Raw genomic sequence first — 14,853 nt, 5'->3', positions numbered from 1 at the left:
CCCAAGTGAAGGGCTCAGCAAAGGAGAGCTCTTCAGTGTCCTCAGCAAAGGTGGCTTTCAAGTCCCTGGAAAGCAACCTGGGCCACTGTTGTCACCCACAAGGCAGACGTGTTACCTACGGCACCCTAGCAGGAGACTCATAGTGCACTGCCCAGCTGTGTGACCTCCAAAATGACTGACTTTTGAGCCAAGTAAGAGTAAGTCAAGCTAGAGGGTTAAGTTTTTCTGTAGTAAATCATTCTCCTGGCTGCTGTGTGCTGATTACAGTTCAAGGGGCTAAGGGCTGAACCAAAGAGGAGGCCCATGGCGTGGACAGTCGAAAGTCCCCATTGGTTATGTGATCAGGTTTTAGGGTGCTGGAGTCTCCTTCTGGAGATGGTTTCCAGGTTCTTTCTGTCCTGACCAAAGAAATGGTCAAGACAAGCATAAATAATAGCAAAGTTTAATTAAAAGTAGGAAAAGAAACAGGCTCTGCAGAGTGAGTTTGAGCTAAGTAAAAGCAGGAAAAGAAGTGAGCCCTTGCAGGACAAAGATCTTCCAAGAAAGATCCCTGATCCACCCCTTTCCACTGAAATTCCTTGCTCATCCCTTGCATGCTTGCTACGTGACTTGTTTTCCCGTTGGTTCCCAATTTAATCAATATTACCTAAGCAACTATACTTGTCATAATCTTACTAGCTGCTCATAGTTTTGTCCACCTTGTGATTTCTCATTGGATCAAATATTAGCTAAGCGACTGTACTTGTAATCTTACCAGTTGACCATAGTTTTGTCCCACCTTGAACCTGCCTCACCTCTTGGCTTTGTTCCATAAAATACCTTTGAAAAGTTGGGTGAGTGGGCAACCCATCTTCTGATCCCTCTTCTGTCTGTCTTAGACAGAAGCTATCTTTCTTTCAATATATTTTTCCTACTCTTGAAAAAAAAAAGAAGAAGAAGTGAACCCTACAGGTCAAGTGAGCACCACACTGCAAGAGCAAACATGGTGGCAAAAACTTAGTGGCAAATCCCCAGGCTGACATCAGGTCTAGGCCATCCTATGGAAAACCTGCTCCAGTTCTCATGAGAAGTCCACATGCAAGCCTTTGGGAACTGTTCTGTGTATGTATTCTGGGATTTTATAATGAACAGGTCATGCCTATTTCCCCAGCCAGCTTTTCCATGCCCTAATCTCCTGTCTCATTTCCTGAGAGACACAACTCCCCATAATTCTTTATGGGGGCTGAGGGAGTGGAGGGTTCTGTCTTATATAGCTTCTTCTAACTAGAAGCAGCTATAGAACCTACCTACTGGGGATGATGTGCTGTCCAACTACCTTGGCTCACTGAAGAAAAAAATATTAGAAAAGAATTAGTGACCGACCATCGAGCTGCCTGTTTGATCGAAGCAAGAAACTCTACTATTAGACCAAATATGAGGAGCGGGTCAGATTTCCATGCCTTTTGTGGAGAACAAAGTATAGCAAAGATGGAGATTAGAAAACTATCAAATGCCTGAGAGCCATAGCCTTACCAAGATTGCCCACATAGTGGGTCTAATTAAAAACAGGAGCTCAGTGCAGGTGCCCATTTAAGCTGTGCTGAATTAGGGTCATTAGTGACTCTACTTATCGGCACTCAGAGCAATACTGGAGTTTTGGTTTCTGAAGGGAGCGTCAAGACTTCCAGAGGTTCTCAGGAATAGCTTTTGTTCTTAGTCCTCTTCAGGGTCTTGGAGGGGCAGATCCTGCCTGCTTGCATGGGTCTGGGAGATTGCTTGTTCATACAAATGGCTAACTTCTGGGCCTGTAGGCATCAGAGAGGCTGGATTAGGAGTAGAACAAGTTTTATAATAACTTCAGAGGTTTGTAAGAGCATGGCCTGATATTTCTTAAGCCATTCCCCTGTTAACCACAAGTAACCTTTGGTTTCAAGAATTGCTCTGACCTGATGAGAAGTCAGGACTTCTAGTTTCTGTCCTAAAATCTTCCTCTGTTAGCATAGTTGTAACTGCCACTGCCCTCAGGCAGGGTAGCCATACAGCAGCCACTTCATCAAAGTTTTTGAAAAGTCTACCACTGGGCAGAGTTCTTGTCCTAGCCTTTGGGTCAAGACACCCAAAAATAATTCCTCTCTTTTCTGACATATAGAGAAAGAAGGGTTTTCTAGGTATTCCCTTATACCATGCAACAAGATCTACGTGTTGGCTAATTAGGTCAGGGAGACCTGGCATAGTCCCAACAGGTAAAATCTATTTTGGCCTTTGCTGGAATTTGAGAGTTGCTTCAATTTTGCTAGTAAATTTCTTCCTAGCAAGGGAGTAGGATACTGTGGGATAATTAGAACCTCATGGTTAAATATTTGGCCTTCAAAGTGATATGTCAGAGCAGGAATAAAGAACCTCCAACTAGTGGTCCCCTCCACCCCAACTAGGGCTATAGGTCTAGGGGAGGGCTTTCCAGAGAAGTAAGTCAAAATAGACTGTATTGAATTGGCTTACCAGTGTTAGCCAGGGCTCCTCACAGGAAATGCTGATGTCCATGGACAGGGGCATTGTGGGTTCCCGTGGGCCTCTTCAGAGCAGGAAATGAGAGTTTGGGCTGCCTAGCCCCACTCTGAGAGCAGGGACAGTCAGCCCTCCAGTGCCATGAGAGGGACACATGGCTGCCTCACACTCAGAGCAGGGACAAGGGGGTAGCTTGGTGCACTTGCATGCCCAGTGTCCAGACTTCTTGCACTTGAAACAGGAACTCTTTCCTCAGTTACCTTTGGGTTTTCCTTTAGATGATTTGGGTGAGTTTCAATCATTGCCAATTGCAATAGCTATAATTTAAGCCCTTCCCCTTTGATCTTCCTCTGGATCTCAATTGATGAACACAGAGAAGGGTGTGTCCAGCAATGAGGTCATGGGTGTCCTGAGTGCCATCTGAAGTTTCTTCATTAAACACATGAGAGAAACCATATCCCCTTCAGAGACAGGTGAGGATCTGAGGACAGGATCATCAAAGATATCTCTCTCTTCCTCCAGGGCCACTCTAAATACCATAGTTTCTGGGCTTCTCTTGAAATAAAGCATCACAAAAGCCTGAACATGAGGGATTTCATTCCACTGATTATGTTTTAAGCAGAAACAATTTAACTGAAAAATAATCTTACAATTTAAACTGCCATATAATACCCATCTCTTGCCACTTCCTAGTTCATACTGTACCCAAACAATATTACAGTAGTAGATAAGCTATTCTTTTTTTAAATTGGAAGGGTCAAATCTTTTCCATTGATCTAGGATATAGCCTGGTGGAATCCATGGAGCTTGGTTTGTGTGGTTTCTATGGTTCATTTTGTGCCTATAGAAAGAGACAAGTAGGTCTTCAGTCCTTAAAATGGCATCCCATGCAGCAGAAAGGGACCAGCAGAAAGGGACCCGATGAGCCCACACAGCATCCCTTGTGAGACTCAAGTATTAACTAGGCAGATGTCTCTGTCCGAAGCTAGGATGATGCTGGCATCTTTCATAAAAACATAAATGAAAGTCCTACTGAGGGCTTTTTGTCTCCATGCTTGGGCCCATTAACTCCTAAGGGAGGGGTAGTTGAGCCATGTGATGGCTCCACCTAGTCCAAAACTCCCATGAGGTCATGGTGGAGTCTCTCCCCACTGAGACTCCCTCAGCCAAGTTGGGCCACTTGACGGCTCTACTTAGGCAGGGTGAAGCCATTTGGGAAATAATACCACTCACATTTACCCCATAGTAAAAACTCTGGTGCTTTGTTTAAGGCAGTGGAGATGAAGTTTGTGGGATTTTTGTCTTCATACAGGGGCCCATTAACTCCTTAGGGGGAGCAGTGTTGAGCTACTTGATGGCTGTACTTAGCCCTTCAAAACTCCCATGAGATCAAGGGATAGTCCCTCTAGCCAGGACTCCCTTCACGACCTTGAGCCACTTCATGGCTTTGCTTAAGCAGGGTGGAGACACTTGAGAAACAATATCTCTTGCATTTACTGTGATAGCAAAAGCTTTGGCCCTATGTTTATGGCAGTAGAAACAGAAATCTCCTTTTAAAGTAAAAAACCTTTAAAAATCCTAAGAATGAGGTTGGCTCTACATTTGACTCATAGTCACTTGAGTTAAGCTTTACCGGTTGCTGTTTTGTTCTGCTCAGACCATCAGGCATCTGTTTCTAAATTAACTGCATTTTGTTAGAAGAAACAAGGAAGGGAAACAAACATAGTGGAACCTTTGTGAATCCAAAATGGCTGCCAGTCATGTGACAAGAAGGCAATCAGTCATGTGATGAGACAAGATGATGTCCTTAACTAAGATAAAACCCTGAGAAAGAAATAGAGATCCAGGGGGAATAGTGCAGAGGAGACTTTGAGCACAAAAAAGTAAACTGGGTAGGTGACTATTCAGGTAGGCTAACAAGTTACCAGCAGGTCTTTTTTTCCCCCTAAAGAGTGAAAAAGCTGAGCAACGTATGCTGAAGAACAGAACTATGAGGCCAAAAAGGTGTATCTAAATGATCCGTTCCCCAACTAAGTTATTAACAGGCTCTCTGGCTGTACTTTACTAACTTGTGTCTATAATGACTGACTAAAAATGGGAAAGACAAGAATAGAGGAGACAAACTTCAAATGGGCCTGTAGGTCTCCTATGGCTAGAAGAAAAACAGCATTTTAGAGAAATAACAGCAGCAACAAAAAAATATGTACCCAAAGGATTTTACCTGCTTTTCTGCTGGCTAAGCCACATATGTTACCAGTTTTGCAGGTACTAGAATCTTCTCCTGGAGGTGGTTTCTAAGTTCTTTCGTCCTGACCAAAGAATTGGTCAAGATGAGCATAAACAATAGTGAAATTTAATTAAACGGAGGAAAAGAAACAGGCTCTACAGAGCAAATTTGGACCAAATAAAAGCAGGAAAAGACATACACCCTACAGCATGAGGGTAGGCCACCATGCAAGAGCAAACACGGTGGCAAAACCTCAATGGTGACTGTCCTTTTTGTATCATCCGTGCTCAGGCTGATGTCAGGTCTAGGCCATTATATGGAAAACCTATTCCAGTTCTCATGAGAAGTCCACATGTAGAAGTTTGGGAACTGTTCTGTGCATGTGTTCTGGGAGTTTGTAATGAACATGTCACACCAATTTCCCCAGCCAGCTTTGCCATGTCCTAATCTCCTGTCTCAGTTAGAGCAGGACAGGACATTAGAAGGGGAAAGAAATGGCTACATTTGGGTATGTTGAAGACAGAAATGATAGTCTCTGATAATGGGTAACTGGATACAGGATTTGAGAACTAGAAATGATTAGGGACACCTAGACTCAACTCTTGCTCAGCCTCTTAGAGGCACAGTAACTTTGGGGAGGTGACTTCATGTCTCTAGGATTCTGATGGAAAGTTTGGTGGCCATAAGGCTGGGATGGATCAAGACAGGAAGTAACTGGGCATCAGGAGGAAGTAGTTCTGAGGAATCCTGGCAGAAGGTTTGATGGCAGCCTGTGGCATGATCCATAGTTACAAGGACAATTGGAAAACACCAGGACACAAGGCTTGTAAAGAGTGTTTTCATTTTGGAGAGAGAGGACAACAGTAACTTCAGTGGTGATAATAACCAGAGGTTATACCCCAACTCTGAGTGTTTTGAGTAGAAGCAGACTCATGTTGACAAAAGAGGCTGTAGCACCCACTAAAGGCACTGCCCCCACCTTCCAGCTTGGGAGAAGCCTTCGGGCTAGAGTTTTGATAACTTTCACTTTGCTTCCAGGTGGAATTTAGATAATCAAATGGCTAACTTTTTAAACCATTCTATCTTTAAATTGTTGTTAATCTCATCAGAATGAGGCAGATGGTTGGTAGGCTGGAGGTAATGTGTAGAAAGTACCCTCTGGACGCTTGGTCAGGGATGCTGATGGAGAGTATCTACGTCTCTCCCCCTAGGCTGGGCATTGCTCACTGCAATTTACAATGTGGTAGTCCAACCCTATGGGAAGTCTCTCTGCCTCAGAGTTCATTCCAACACCCAGATGCACTGTAGATTATGGACCCCAGCTGCCCCTCAGGCTATGTCTACCCTTATATCTCATCTTGTTTCTGTGGGTCATAAGAGCCCTTGTATACCTGGTTCTTCAAGCAAGAATCCTTCATCCTGCTACCACCTTGTGGCAGGATCTCAGCCCTGGCTCTAAGGACTATGTTATTCTGAGATAAGATATGAAGAATCATAACCCACTGTGGGCTTCTGAGAGAGGAAACAAGCCTGGGCCCTGGTGAGTGCAGGGCTGGTCACTACCCAACAAAGGTTAGCCATTTATTATCTAAATTCCACCTGGAAGCAAGGTGAAAGTTATCAAAGCTCTATGCCCAAGGCCTCTGTGAAGCTGGAGCGTGGGGACGGTGTATTTAGTAGATCCCAGGGCTTTGTTTTGTCAACATGAGTCTATTTCTAGTCCAAACACTCAGATTTGGGCTGTAGCCTCTGGTTATTTTCACCACTACAGTCACTGTTGTCTTGTCCACAATGAGAACAGTCTTCACATGGCTTGTGTCCTGGTGTTTTCCAATTATCCTTGTAAGTGTGGATCATGGCACAGGCTGCCATCAATCCTTCTCCCAGGACGCCTCAGAACTACTTCCTCCTGATGCCCAGTCACTTCCTGCCTCAATCCATCCCAGCATCATGGGGATTCAAGATGGCCTTGCAGGGGAGCAGGTTCATCTTGGCCCATAGGGCTCAACAGAGAGGAAATGCTCTGGTACCTGATGTCCTAGGGAGGGGACTACATTTTAGGTGGCCTTAGCCCACTCACTCACCATGGGGCTACTCCCACTCCACATGGCTTCCTTCCAACTCTGCCTTTCCTTCTCTCATGCCTAACCAGGCCCTTCAAAACCCTCTTGTAACTCAGAGGATGGCCATAATCCCCAGGTTCCTGTGTCTCACTCAGAGAGCCGATCTCACCATGATTGGCTGTTAGATAAAATCAGACCCCAGAGAACAAAAGTCATTCTCAAGTTGGTCCCTTAAATCCTGATTGGCTCTAAGAATGAACTCAGTTTAGAAGTGGTACTACCAATTTTCTGACACCTGCTCCCTTCTTGTAACCAGAGGAGAGCAGCTTCTGCACCTGTACCTGCCAAAAGGGTACATGGCACAAGAAGGTGATGCCTCGCTGGCTTTCACACCTCTTTGTTTTTACTGATGCCTGCAATTTATGGCCAGCCAACTGCTCCCCACTTAGAACAGTGATACAATGGTTTTCCTCATGTGTATGTGAATTTGCACAAGGAAATCTATTAAACTTAAAAAATGAGAGTTGTTGTGGTTGTGGTGGCAGTGGTTCTGGGCACTGAACCCAGAGCATTGTACCAATGAGCTACATCCTGACCCTTTTTTGAGAAAGTGTCTCACCAAGTTCCCCTGGTGGGAACTGAACATGTGGTCCTCCTGTCTTCAGCTCCTGAAAAACTGGGATTACAGGCATCCTCCACCACACCTGGCTAGGAGATACATTTTATAAAGTGTACTTAGATTATGGTAAATGTCATAGACATGGTTTGCCAAGCACTACCATTTGGGAAATACTACTCAAGCAGGCAGGAAGTGAGGCCTTGCAAGGGGGACCCAGGCAGCTGCAGGCTGAGTGTGGCCAGTCTGAAAATCCCAAATCTGAAATGCTCCAGATCTGAAATTTTGAGCCCTGACTTGAGGCCACAGCAGAAAGTTCCACACTTGACCTTATGTGACAGGTCAGAGTTACAATGCACATATGCTTAAAATATTATATAAATTTGCCTTTTGGGTAATGTATATTTATAACACATACATGAATTTTATGTTTGGGTTTGGGTTACATCCCCAAGACATCTCATTATGTATATGTAAGTATTCCCAAATCCAGAAAATCCAAACTCTGAAACACTTCTGGTTCCAAGGATTTCAATTAAGGGTCACTCATTGCATAGTAGTTGGCAGAGCACGGACTGCAAGGAGCCACATTTTTTACATACCTGCTAGGTACCCGCACTGTATACCCAGATCTCTCCTCAACTGGCCTAGGATCCTATTTATCTTGTTACAGTTTCAAGAGCAAAGAGCGATTTCAGAGAGGTTGGGTGACTTTCCAAAGTCACACAGGTGATGGATAAGAGGCAGAGTTCTTTCTACCCTGGCCTGTAGCTTCCTCTCCTCAACGCCCTTCTCCCTCCCTACAGGTTTGGGGACTGAGTCTAGGAGCCCTGAGCTGGCCTTCTTTTGTCTCAGCATAAAGCTTGGGATCTTTCCTGGTGTTGGCCAGCATCCAAGCACTTAGGCATCTGCTAAAACCCATGGGAGTCGATTTTCTCCTACAAAGGCCAAGCTCGGCCCCTGCAGGGTTCTCATGCCAAGGAGCACCTGCCAAGGCCTGGGCCTCACTGACATTAACTCAATCTTTAGCCTACACAGCCTTGTGGGTTTTCCCACTTTAGACCTGAGTATACTGGGGCCCAGAGAGGTTCTGTAACTTGCCCAGACTCAACAGGCCAGCAGGGGGGAGGTCCAGCTCCAAAGCTGACTTTAATCTGACCCCCCTGATCCCCATATCTGCAAAAGCCTGAACCCTTTCCTCTTGGACCAAAAGCATCATTTCTGGCAGTGCCAGTTACAAAGGCCATGTGGTGCACGATTCCTGGGTGCTTAGATCACAACAGGTTTCCAGGAAGATGTGGATGGGGGGAAGAAGCAGGGGCCTGTCTGAGGGATTGTGCTTCTAGGCAGTACAGACCCTGGGCCACAAGGGGCAGAGCCAGGGAAGGTCTGGCTGGGAAACCAAAAGTCTCTGTCCTGAACTCTGGCCAACTCTCATGGCCCTGAGGACTCCGGCTCCTCAGCTTACTCCTCTGGAAAATGGGGAAGAGCCTCTGGGATTGTGAACTCTCCAGCTTTCTACAGCTAGCAGATGTATTTGTGTACCTGGACCAACCAAGCCCCATGGCTCCTGCCTGAGGAATACCGCAAAGGATAAAAGACCAAGACAATTTTACAGGTGAATGTGGAGGTAGGAGGTCAGTGTCTCAGGTTGGGCAAAAGACAAACACTCTCCAAGTCTGCCGCTATTTATTGAGTAGCACAAGCACTCAGAGGGGCTGGGAGTGACTCCAGGAACAGTGAAGGTGGATGCCATGAAGGGGCTTTCAAGTAGGAAACCTAGCTGACAAGCTGTCACTTGGAGCGGGAGACTTGGCACCTGGGGCTGCTGGGTTGCAGGAGAGTTTGGGCTGCCTGTGTATGGGACACCAGACCTAAGTCCTCCTGCACCAGTGCTCTCAAAGGTGCCCAGTCCATATCCCCTGCTTTCATCAGCCAGTTTCCTGGGTTGTTTTATGAGCAAAGAATAATTCTCAATACCACCTCTGTTCAGTGAGGGCAAAGTCACGTGGAGGGTCTATCTAGAAAAAAAATCATCCTCCTCCCTCTGTCCTCTCCTCTCTCCCTTCTTTCCTCTTGCCTTCTTTTCCTCTTTTCTTCTTTCCTCTTTCTCTCCCTTTCTCCCTCCTTTCTTTTCATCATTTTCTGTTATTTTCTTTGGCTTAATTGTTTGGATGGGGGTAAGAAAGCACTGAGAATCGAATACTCTTTCTGTTTAACAGACAATGAGAACTGTGATTCTGCTGTACTTTTCTATCCCTGCCCCCTGCCTGTCCCCCAGGTCCAGTGGCTGCTGCCCGGGCCAAAGGTCCCTTCCCTTGGGGCCAGCTAACCTCATGGTGGCCCTGAGGGACAGCTGCTTTGAAAGTGAGTCTGGAATATGTTGTTTTTTGTGTTACTAGCACAGTGTTCATTTTGAGGGCCGGACTTGGGAGCAGTGCTGGCTGCATTCCTGGAGGGTTGGAGGAGCACGTGTGCTGTCAAGCAGTGGAAACAGCTTCCTTCAACAGCCCTGCCTGGGTTCTGCTCTAGGGGATGGCCTTCAGGACGACAGTGACAGGGATGGGTCCAGTGCATCAGAGAGGGAAATGGGAACATGAGGTGGGGGAGGCGGACCGGGGCCTGGGTCCTAAGCCTGTGTACCCTCTATTCTTGGGAATGCAGCATGAGGAAGCATTAACCTCTCCATGTGCAAGAATATTCTTTTGAGAACAAAAGAATAGATGTTTAAAATTTTTTTTAAGGAGTTTCATCTTGGCAGATTTACGCACACACAAAAGGGCTTTTATCATTTTCAACCCCAATCACCCGCTTTCCCTCCCTTCCTCCAAGATTCACCTTTGGGGGGTTCAGTGGTAGAGTATATTTTGCTGGCGTTATCCTCCTTAGTACCCACCCTTACACTCCAACCCCTTTCTCTTACCCCATTCCTCTTTCCTAATGATAGTCTCCCCTCCACTTTCATGTCAGCTTTTTTAGATTCCACATGTTAGTAAGAACATGAGATATTTGTTTCTGAGTCTGGCTTATTTCCCTCGACACTATGGTCCCCAGATCCATCCATTTTCTTGCAAAATGACAGATTTTCATGCTTCATTGTGGCTGAATAATACTCCATTGTGTATATACACACTAACTTTCTTTATCCATTCATCTGTTGATGGACATGTAGACTAGTTCCATATCTTGGTTATTCTGAATTGTGGCACAACAAATGGGTATTCAGGTATCTCTACAGTGTGATGACTTTAATTTTGTCAGGTGTATACTCAGAAGTGGCTTCTAAGAATCAAATGGAATTTCCATTTTTAGTTTTCTGAGGAACCTCCATGCTGATGACCAGAGTGACTGTCCTAATTTACCTTCCCATCTGCAGTGAGATGGGCAGTTCCTTCCCCCCAACCCATCCTGGCCACCATTGTACTTTTGTAGCCATTCTGACTACAGTGAGATGGAAACTCAAAATAAGGTTATGGTTTCTGATCGGCAGAGTAATTTATTCTTTCTTTCAAAAACACTGAATGTTGGAGTGGATGATTCCTCTTCCCAGTCAGGTTGGCTCCCATTACCTCACACCATTCCTTGTCTCCCCAAGCTTTCCCAGGAGCTGTTTGAAGGGGGAAGCTCGGGTCACCACATAGCAGGAATGCGTGAGGAAGCTCCGGAGCCTGAGACGAGGTCTCATGTTGGTCACCCAGCACCTCCATGCCCACAGTATGAGCCTCTGGGCCATGGGCCGGGTGAGAGCTCAGCCTTGGCCGTGACCTGACCGGGGAGCGCCGTGAAGTCTTGCCTCCTGGGGGGAATCCGAAGGAACTCGGCAGCAGAGTCTAATCTGTTACAAGCAATGTCCATGCTATCTATTATGGGATGTTAAAGACCCTGCAGAAACTCATCAGGCTTTACTAGAAGATGTCCTTGCACTTATGAAGCATGCACAGGTATGAGTACACAGCCATCAAGACAGCACCATTTTCCTAAAAGCATATAGAGTTGAATGGTGGAAATTCTTCACACAATGTGACATTTAACCAAAACCTTTTTGTCAACCAGAGAATACTTGAATGGGTAAACTGAGCGGCACTAAAAAAATACAAATGTAGAAGATTAGTATTATGTGAAAACTCATGCTTGATACATGGTTTCAATCAGTTTTTTTCGAATATTAAAAACAAACTACAAGATAGTGCAATGAAGCTGGTACATACTAAAAGATTAGAAGCTTTTGCTTCTCAATTGGCCATAGGAGTAAGAGAATCTGAGGTTAACCTTTGTTCTAATCCTGAGGATAAGCTTCAGGTTCATAGGAGCAGGCATACTTGGATTCACCCAAGATTTCACAGGCACCCTCTTATCTATAGAAAGATGAATTAAATGAAATATGTGGATGCCAAATTAAAAGAAAAAAGTGAACACTATATTATTTAGAAATAAGACCAGAATGTAATTCTCTTAAAGCTGGCATGGAGTTTAAATGCTGTGTAAATGCTCTGGTGACATCATTTAAACAGATTATCATAGACAGTACCAAGGCTTGATCAGGGAAAATGAAACTGAGAAATTACATTTAATATTTCCACTGCTGGACAAATTTCCTAATTGGATAGAGTCAATGTTGAGAGACTTGAGGAAACATATTGTGAGTGCTGGCCTGGCAGATATGGTAGCAGCTGTTAAAACTATCGCTATTTGTTCTGAGAAATGTGTTGAGTAGTTACTTACCCTATGTAATAGATTTAGAAAACTCATCAAAGAAGCTTTGCAAGATGATCTACAATTTCTTACCATAAGAAATAAGGCATATAAAGCTATTGTTAATGATGCTACTATGTTTAAACTTGGATTGCCTTTGAAGTAGAAAGGAGTGGAGTCGAAAACTCATTTGTCTTACTTTTCGTGTTGCTGGGACAAAATACCCGACACCCACAAGTTAAAGTAGAAAAGGTTTATTTCAGCTTAAAGTTTGTAAAGATTTCAGTCTACAGTTGGCTGACTCCAAGGCAGGGCAGCATGGCACAGGAACATGGCAGAGGAGAAACAGTCCACGGCAGGATAGGCAGGAAGCAGCAAGCAGCAGGCTTCTCTTTCCCTTTTGTCCCATTCAGGCTACAAGCCTTTTGGGTGGTGCCACCCACATCCCAGGTGGGTCTTCCCATTATCCACACCCAGAACAATGCTAGACCAATCAGTAGACTGATTTAGTTACACACTAAATATATATTCATGAACTATAGATCCAGCCAGCCAACTCTGCAAAACCCCACCTATGAGTACATGAGGCTTTGGGGGGACATCTAGATAAAAGCCGTAACACTCATCCTGAATCAGTGTCCAGAATTGCCTACCAAGTACCATGATGTGTTGTTAGGAAAACATAATTAAGGAAAAAACTAACTTCCAAAGAAATTGAAGCAAAGCTTAAAGAAGTGCTCTTAGTACTTAAACACATACAAAACAAAGATGTTTTTATGAATACCTCAAAGCTCATTAAATTGCCTTTTTTTTATAGAGTGAAAAATTAGGAAAAATTTATTGAACAAATGTAGTCTGGATATATTTTAAAGTTGTATATTTACATTAGTATCGTTCACCTGGTTCTGTAATTATACATACTTAATAAAGAAACACCTTCCAAATTATAACATAGTTTTATTATATAATTATATAATTCAGACAAAATTTTTTCACAGGAAATCTTAATTAAAACTAATCCAATTATTTGATTAGTGTCTAAAATCTATTATATTTAAGCCCACTCCAAAGCAATTATAACATTATACATTTTCTGGCTGAGAAGCAACATTTAACATTACAATTATTCTCTGTGACATCCTCTGAATGTGTCTTACAAATGACATATAAAGCCAATTGGGTGTTTTCTTTGTTCATATTTGTAGTGTATAATGTTTATATTTCTTGCGTGGAGCTCATTTAGACAGGACGGCTTATATTAGGGATCTCTGCCTGTAGTGAAATTAAAGAAACTGGGGTAAATGGCTAGGAGAAGTTGGTAGGCCAACATGTAATGTAAACAAGCTTGCTAGAATGTCTCAGGACACAAATGCATCTGAATGTTTGAACCAAGCTTTTAAGGGAATATCCAAAAATAGTAAGTTGCCTTTACCAGCTGATTCAGTTAATATAAAAATTCTGAATGCTGGTGCCTAGTTAAGAAGCTCTGAGAAAGTCTTTGTCTCACTTCCTACTGAACTGAGGATTTGACATCCAAAGTAGAAGAATTTTACCAAAAAAAAACCCCATAGAGGTAAGAAAAATTACATTGGCATAATCTCATGTCAAAAGGAATTAGAACACTTAAGAATGAAGTAGGGCACTATGATTTGGAGGGAAGCATATTGCAGCAGGCTGTGTTGTTCACATGGAAACAAAGACTCAGAGGGGAAAAAGTCAGTTTTGAAACCCTAAAACTTGTCAGTGATGCTGAACTTAGAAAAACTTCCTGGTTTTCAGCAGCGTTCCTAAAGCTTGAACAGCAAGTTTTTTTGTACAAATCTCAATTCAGCTTATTCAGAGGGTTCATAGAGAGAGCATGGCCCACCTGCCATACCACACCTGCCCAGGTGTTCCAGGCTGCAGCTAGGTGGGGTTCAGTGCCTTTGCCGACTGGTAGCAGGACTGCATTTTCCAGCTTTATTGTATTTTGCCTTTTCAGCTATGCTTCTAGGTGACTTAGAGAAGGTCATGATTGAAAAATAAAAATCAATCACGCAAACCACAAGCAGGTCAGCAGGCTGGACAGTGTGTAAGTCACAAATAAGTAAGTGTCCCTTCCTCTGAGGAGCCCTGGGTCTGCACACACGGCCCAGAGAACAGAACCTCAGCTGGATTTCTGCCTCCTTGTGCAGTGTGCGGCCTGGCCAACTTCACACATTTTTCTAGTTGGACAATAAGCCGGAGCCATGCTGCCTGCCCACACTCAGATTCAGTCTTTAAATCCCATTTATCACATCCTCTTAGACAAGCTACTTAAACTACTTAAACTCAGTGTGTCCGTTTCTAGTGTGAAACAGGAGCTGATAATCATCATAATCATATGCCTCCCTTATGGCCCAGTAGCAGCACAAATCAAGTTAAAATACAGAACCCTCTTGGAGGAGTACCTGGTATATAGGAAGCACTTAATAGAGGCTTTCTCCTAGGCCCTTGGTAGAGCACTTTCCTTCCAGAGGCCAGCATTCTACCCTAGGCTGTGTTTTTCCCCACACAAAGGCCTCCTCTGGTTTCCAAGGTAGTGCATTGTAATGGAAAAAGGCTGTGTTTGGGAATCGGAGAATGAAGCTAGAATCTTGGTTTTTCCCTCCCATCCCTGAGACATAAAACCACTTTAAGCCTCCACCTTCAACTTCGCTGATCTGGTCATTCCCATGCAGAGTTTTCTTTCCTTAGACATTTGAATCTGTCAGCACAGTAAATGCTGGTGTCCCTGGCAATGAGGGACAGCG

General features: G+C 44.1%; 1 pseudogene; it reads left to right on the top strand.

The window, feature by feature from the left end:
• LOC101718740 (cullin-5-like) overlaps positions 1-14,853 on the top strand; it is a 41,751-nt pseudogene that overhangs the window by 10,910 nt on the left and 15,988 nt on the right.

This window comes from Heterocephalus glaber, unplaced genomic scaffold (genome assembly GCF_053883595.1).
Source record: "Heterocephalus glaber isolate CG9 unplaced genomic scaffold, H.glaber_assembly_v1.0 deba00000281, whole genome shotgun sequence".
Taxonomy (NCBI): domain Eukaryota; kingdom Metazoa; phylum Chordata; class Mammalia; order Rodentia; family Bathyergidae; genus Heterocephalus; species Heterocephalus glaber.
This window is presented reverse-complemented; position numbering and strand designations above follow the sequence as displayed.